At 35.8% G+C, this 7070-nt stretch overlaps 2 pseudogenes; one reads left to right on the top strand and one right to left on the bottom strand.

The window, feature by feature from the left end:
• Nucleotides 1-791: 791 nt before the first annotated feature.
• On the bottom strand, nt 792-1490 carry LOC148876590 (putative N-acetyltransferase HLS1-like pseudogene; annotated as a pseudogene).
• Nucleotides 1491-2716: 1226 nt separating this feature from the next.
• LOC148876589 (phenylalanine ammonia-lyase pseudogene) lies at nt 2717-4906 on the top strand (annotated as a pseudogene).
• Nucleotides 4907-7070: the final 2164 nt, after the last annotated feature.

Raw genomic sequence — 7070 nt, 5'->3', positions numbered from 1 at the left:
TATTATTCTCTCTCTCTCTTAAATATCTTTATTAAATGTATTATAATATGCATTGAGATGAGAAGATTTGGAAAACTCTAATGTCCATCTCTCTCTTTCTTTAATAATATAATAGTTCTCTCTTACTCTCTCTTATTATCTCTATTGGGTAAATTACAAAGACCCCCGTATTATGGGGTCTGTGACAAAGACCCCCCTGTACTATGGCCATGAAACAAAGACCCCCCTTGACCGTTATGTAAGATGACAGAATGCAATAAATTACCAAAATACCCTACTAAACTTTTTCTATTTTCTTTTTTTTTTGTCCTTTTTCTCTTAAAACCTATTTAACCTATTGTTTTCCCTTTCTCCTCTTCTTTTCCCCTCCCTCACCGTCCTCTCTCATTCTTTCTCTCTCCTAGCTGAAACTAATTTCTCCAATTCCACCACCATGGGTTTCACTTATTGAGGAGGTTCTCCTCCAGCAGCAACAAGGCCGAGCTCCTCTACCTTGGCCCAGATACACAACTCAGAATAGTCTCCTGCTACCTTCCTATCAGCATGCTCAAGCCATCTTTGTGTGTACCTATAACACTTTGGCCTAGCCCGTTTCATGTACACAGTAATGGAGAGAGAGATCTCTTGAGATTCTATGTCGTGGAATTGAAAGGAACAAGAGCAAGGCATCCCATAAGGAGGGTTTGGGATGGAGATGGACTGCAGCACACAGATTTTACATCTCTGAGTGGGGGTTGGGTTGTAGTAGTTGTAGGGCCGCTTTGCCCTTTGGATTCAATAATCATCAAAAATCAAACTTCTCTAGGGTTGACGAAGAGTCCTCTTGTAGTTGTGATTGGGGTTTTTGTCCATCCCATTACAGTATGTTGATCTTCCTTTCTCAATGCTTTTATGCACCACAAGTCTTCAGGGCAGGATAATAATTTCCAATGTGGGATTTCTTCAAGTCTCACTGCGCCGCAACCCCTACCTCCGTTACGATTACTTTACAATCCTTACATTCAGTAGCCATGTTATGTACAAACCGGCATAGTGCAGGAACCAACTCGCCAGACCTCCGACCCTCTCCACGCATGCCATACATGAAATAGAAGCGAAGGGGGTGGAAGACATCTGGCAGGGCCAGTATCCTCAAGCAGGGGAAGATTCGATCCATCATTCTCGAGCTCTTCGAACAGATATGGCAAGAAAGAGGTGCTTTGCCTACCCTTAGCTAGAATATGCCTCCGCTGTTCCATACACTGACCATGGCCCAGCTAGAAGGGAGAAGCCCAGCTGATCTCAACTCATCCCATGACTTGCCTCGTGGATAAGCGACCCACGTACCCAAGCTCAGCTTGTTCCTCAGGATTCGGTCTATGTCATGAGTAAAGAACTCAATGGAGCCCATAAATCTTCTATGCAGGTACTCAACTTCTTCTATCTTAAGCTTCACAACCTTGACCTCCCGTGAGATACGCATTGCAAATGGAGAGAGAGAGAGAGAGAGAGAGAGAGAGATGGGGATCTGAAGAAAGCAGTAATGGAAAGAGAGGTCAGGATTAAATTAAATGGGTTCAATCCTGACGCTGTTGAGGAGAAGGGCAAGAAGAGAGATCCGGGGAGAGAGAGGGAGAGAGAGAAATGTGAAGGAATGTAAGGGTAGTATCGGGGAAGATGAACAGTGTTTTCTTGTCTAGTAAGGGTAGTATGGGGATTAAAAAATGTTATAACATCATTTTTGGACAGAAGGCTAATGGAAGGGGGTCTTGGTCTCACGGTCATAGTACAAGGGGTCTTTGTAATTTACCCTTAATAATATAATATATCTCTCTCCCTTTCTTTAGTAATATAATAGTTCTTTTTTACTCTCTCTCTCTCTCTTAATTGTCTCTATTTAATAATATAATAATATCTCTCTTTCTTTAATAATATAATATCTTGATAATAGTGTGGACAGATTTATTGATGACATAACAATGATTATGTTTTCATATTTTTAAAGCAAAAAAAAAAAGAAGAAAAAAATACAAAAGAGGATAAAATCGATAAATACCTATGCTGAAAGGAGAGGATTGCTGACATGGACCATCCAATTTTATTATATATTTTTTAATTATTTTAATTATCCTATTAATATTAATTATACTAATTTTAATAGTTGCTAGATAATAACTTACTAAATTTTAATATTTATATTAACTTTAATAATTTTTATTAATTATAGTTATTAGGTTTCAAATTATATATAAATTATTATTATTATTATTATTATATATCATTTTAATGAGTCTTCTATTTTATATACGTCTCTTAGTTAGTATGGACACTATGCACAATAAAGGTCTCAACTCAACTCATAAAAATTATTAATTTTAACAATATAATTAATTAATTAGTTAATTAAAATTATATTAATACAGAGTTATCTAATAAAATAAAAAAGAATAAACAAAACAAAATACAACATTAGAACACAGGTTCTATTTGCAATATATCAAACCCATATTTAAATCATAATATTATTAAAACTATCGATTAATATTTTTGTATTTAAATTTCTTTTTTATTAGTGTTCATTAAGTTTTTTTATTAAGTGGAATTGAAATGTTTTTAATTTTATTAGTGGAATTTTATTTAAATTTCTTATTATTAGGTTTTATTTTTATTAGTGTTTTTATTTTTACTAAGTTTTGTTAATATTTATTAGTTTTAAGTGGAAGTTTAGTGGATTTTTAAATTAATAAATTTTAAAATAATATTTTTATTTTTGTTATTTTATGTTTGACAGTTTAACATCAACCTATTTATATTAGGGAAAATTCCTGATCGGTACCCTGTACTTTAGGCCGAGTGCCAATTTAGTACCTGAACTTTAAAACGCGACAATCTAGTACCCGAACTTTCGAAACGCGATAATCTTGTGCTTAGCCAGTTGTTAAATGGCATGTGAAAAGACAAAAATGCCCTTGAAGTATCATCTAATTTTCTTTATCAACCTATCTCCTAAATTCAAAACCAACCCTATGAAGATCATATTCACACTAACCTTGGGAAGGTTAGAACATCTTCCTGTCATATTCTTGGGTGTCTTCGAATGTGGTGGTGAGAGATGGGGAGTGAGTGATTGGAAGAAACTCCGGTTCCTGTTCGCTAGGCCCGCCTTCGGCGTTGGCTTCATGACTACTTCTCAATGGTTGCTCGCCAAATGTGGCAGCGGCAGCTTGGATGTCTTTGGGCGATGAGCTGGCCGGCCAGTGTCATCGGGAAGGAGAATCTTCCTTCCAGTTACGCCAAAGCGGGAATGCTCGTTCGCACAAACACGCTGATGTAAGGTTACTTCGGGATAAGGTGGGAGATACTGGAAGCCATGTCCAAACTCATGAACCAAAACTTGATTCATAAGTTGCCTTCGAGAGGGACTATCACCGCCTCCGGTGATCTCGTGCCACTGTCTTACATTGCAGGCTTGCTAACCGACAGGCATAACTCGAAAGTAGTCACCCCGGACGGCGAAGAAATCACGGTCTTGGAGGCACTTAAGCGAGCTGGAATCCCTTCTCCGTTTGAGCTGCAGGCTAAGGAAGGTCTAGCTCTAGTGAATGGGACTGCAGTCGGTTCTGCTGTTGCTGCCATAGTTTGTTTCGATGTGAATATATTGGCTCTCCTTGTTGAAGTTCTCTCGGCCTTGTTCTGCTAAGATATGCACGGGAAGCCCGAGTTCACTAATCCGCTGACCCATGAGCTGAAGCACCATCCCGGCCAAATTGAATCGGCGGCCATCATGGAGTTCCTTCTGGACGAGAGCGACTACATGAAAGAGGCAAAGCCCGTTACGAGGACCCACTTGCAAAGCCCAAGCAGGATCGCTACGCGCTCAGGACCTCCCCTCAATGGCTTGGACCACAGATTGAAGTGATTTGCATGGTCTCGAGCGAGAAATCAACTCTGTTAATGACAACCCATTGATTGGTGTGGCTCGCGACATGGCTCTGCACGGAGGGAATTTCAAAGGAACGCCAAAAAGGGTCTCGATGGATAACCTCGGGATCGCCATCGCAGCCATTGGGAAGCTCATGTTTGCTCAATTCTCCGAGCTCGTCTATGATTACTACAACAACGGATTGCCTTCCAATCTAAGCGGTGGGCCCAACCCGAGCCTGGACTACGGGTTCAAAGGTGCAGAGATCGCCATGGCAGCATACTACTCGGAGCTTCAATACCTAGCCAACCCAGTCACCACGCATGTCCAAAGCGCAGAACAACATAACCAGGACGTCAACTCCCTCGGTTTGATCTCCGCAAGGAAGAGCGCAGAAGCCATAGAGATCTTAAAGCTCATGTCAGCAACGTATATGGTGGCACTTTGCCAGGCGATTGATCTTCGGCATTTGGAGGAGAACATGAAGGAAGTGATGAAACACTTTGTCAACCAAGCAATAAGGAAGACACTGTACACGGGTGAAGACGGGTCGATGCTCGAAACCCGTTTCTGCAAGAAGGAAATCTTGAAGATTATTGAACACCAACTTGTGTTCTCCTACCTCGATGATCCGACGAACCCATCATACTCTCTACTCCTCCAACTGCGAGAAGTCCTGGTGGAAAAGTCGCTTCAGGAATCTCCAAAAGAGGAAGGGGAAACTGACAGCGGGTACTCAATATTTAAACGGATACCCGTATTTCAAGAGGAATTGAAGGCGAGATTGGGTGAGGAGGTAGCCAACGCCAGGGAGAGATTCGACAATGGCGATTTCCCCATACCAAACAGGATTAAGAAATGTAGGACTTATCCCATATATAGGTTTGTGAGGATAAAGTAGGGACTGAGCTTCTGAGTGGTGCAAAGAAGGTGAGTCCTAGAGAGCACATAGAGAAGATAATGAAGAGTGTGTTTCTGGGTAAACGCCAACTTCTGGGTCAATAAAGGGAGAACGAAGATAATGAGCAGTCTGATTTATTTTAAGGATAATTTTGACATTTTTAAAAATTTTAAATATCACATGAATTCACATGATATACATAATTCATGGTTTATTAACGGTGGGTATTAAATTGTCGCATTTCAAAAGCTCCTATGTTAGATTGTTGCATTTTAAAGTTTGGGTACTAAATTGGCACTAAGTGCATTAAAATAAGAGGCATTGAAAAATCCAAAGTTCTCTCACTCTCTAATAGTGTGTACCCTTATTAATCTAATCAAAATAGGCAATGATTACTTTTTTATATTTTTAAAACAAATAAAGACTTATAAACAAATTAAAAAAATCAAAATAATGGTCCCCTCAATTTGACAAAAATACTATAATAAGAATGTTCAAAACAAAGCTAATTGCATAATTTATGAAAATAATCATAAACAATTTAAATCATGGAAGAGAAAGTTAGTGTGTTCATTAATGTTCACATAAAAGATAAAGTCAATTAAGCTCTAACTTATTAAAATAATGTTGAACCATTTTAACCGTGTCATCACTATTATTGAGCCTGCAACAAAAAATATTGTAGTCACTATTTTAAAAATATAAATTAAAATAAATAATTAATTAATATAGATATACATTAATTATTAAAATACTACTAATTAATAAATATATTATTTTTAATAAATACTGTTAATTAATAAAAACATTATTTTTAATAAATACTGTTAATTAAAATACTATGTTTATTGAAATTACTGTTAATTAATAATACTGTATTGAAATTACGGTTAATTAATAATATTAATTACTAAATACCGTAATTGAAAATACTGTTAATTAATAATGTTATTAAAATACTGTAATTATTAATACTATATTTAATAAATGCCGTATTTAATAAAATATTGTTAATTATTAAAATACTGTTAATTAATAAATACAGTAATTATTAAAATACTGTAATTACTAATACGGTTTTGTAATAGATACTGTTAATTAATAAAATACTGTAAATTAAAAATACCATTAAATACTGTTAATTATTTTAAAATACTGTAATTATTTTTAATACTGTTTTTAATAAATACTGTATTTATTAAAATAATGTTAATTATTAAAATTCTGTAATTATTAAAAATATTGTAATTAATAAATACATTATTTCTAATAATACTGTTCATACTGTTTTCATTAAAAATACTGTTAATTACTTTGAATTATATTATTGTTAATTATATTACTGTTAACCATTATTTTTTTGGTAATTTTTTAACATTAATGTTAGAAGGTAATTACTGTTAATTATAAAATAACGATTGTTTTTGGTAATTTAATACTGTAATTATAATTATGAAAAATAATTTTTGGTTATTTTCTTGGCTAAAACTAATTTATGACAGTTTTTGGTAATTAAATGTAATTTTCTTATAATAACATTCATGTTAATTAACTATAATTATTAATTATGATTATTAATTATAATAATAATATTATAATCATCGTCATCATCATCGTTATTATTATTATTGTTGTTGGTGGTGGTGGTGGTATTGGTGTTGTTGTTGGACCCGTTTTGTGCATGGGTCGAACTACCCATACTATACATGAATCCAGGGATCCCGTATCATACACTGGTTGGGTTTATGACGACCCGCCTACCTGCAATCGGATTGTTAAAACGGGTCATCACAGACCGTTTTGTTCGTCTTCTTCGCCTGGGTTGTGAAAAAGGGACTTTTGTTGACCCGATTCGTATACAACAAATTTTTGACGCTTTTTTTCTTTTTTTAAATCCATTTTTCAATTGTTTATACATGTATTACAATATAGAAATGGTTTGAATTCCTACTTGATGTTTGGAAACGTCTGACAGTCGGAGGAAAATCTAAACTTCTGAAACAGCTACAGTCAGTGCAGCCGAAGCGTCCCAAGAATTTGCAACCTGGAGGATCTGAAATGTCCCAAGAAGAGTTTGGAAGGAAGAGACTGCAAACGGTCCTGAGATGGTTTAACGATTTGAAACGTACAACAGTGCCTAAGATGTCTGAGAGGTTTGAAACCTGAAACGTTTGAAGGAGAAGAAAGATTTGAAACAGGTCTATGAGAGGTTTGAAAGAGAATAAAGAAAGATTTAAATGACAATTAATTTCGGAGCGCATTTTGGGA

The sequence above is a fragment of the Nelumbo lutea genome, chromosome 1, assembly GCF_056320005.1.
Source record: "Nelumbo lutea isolate HS-2025 chromosome 1, American lotus-T2T, whole genome shotgun sequence".
Taxonomy (NCBI): Eukaryota; Viridiplantae; Streptophyta; class Magnoliopsida; order Proteales; family Nelumbonaceae; genus Nelumbo; species Nelumbo lutea.
The sequence above is the reverse complement of the archived record's forward strand: the minus strand, read 5'-3'. Positions and strand labels throughout refer to the sequence as shown.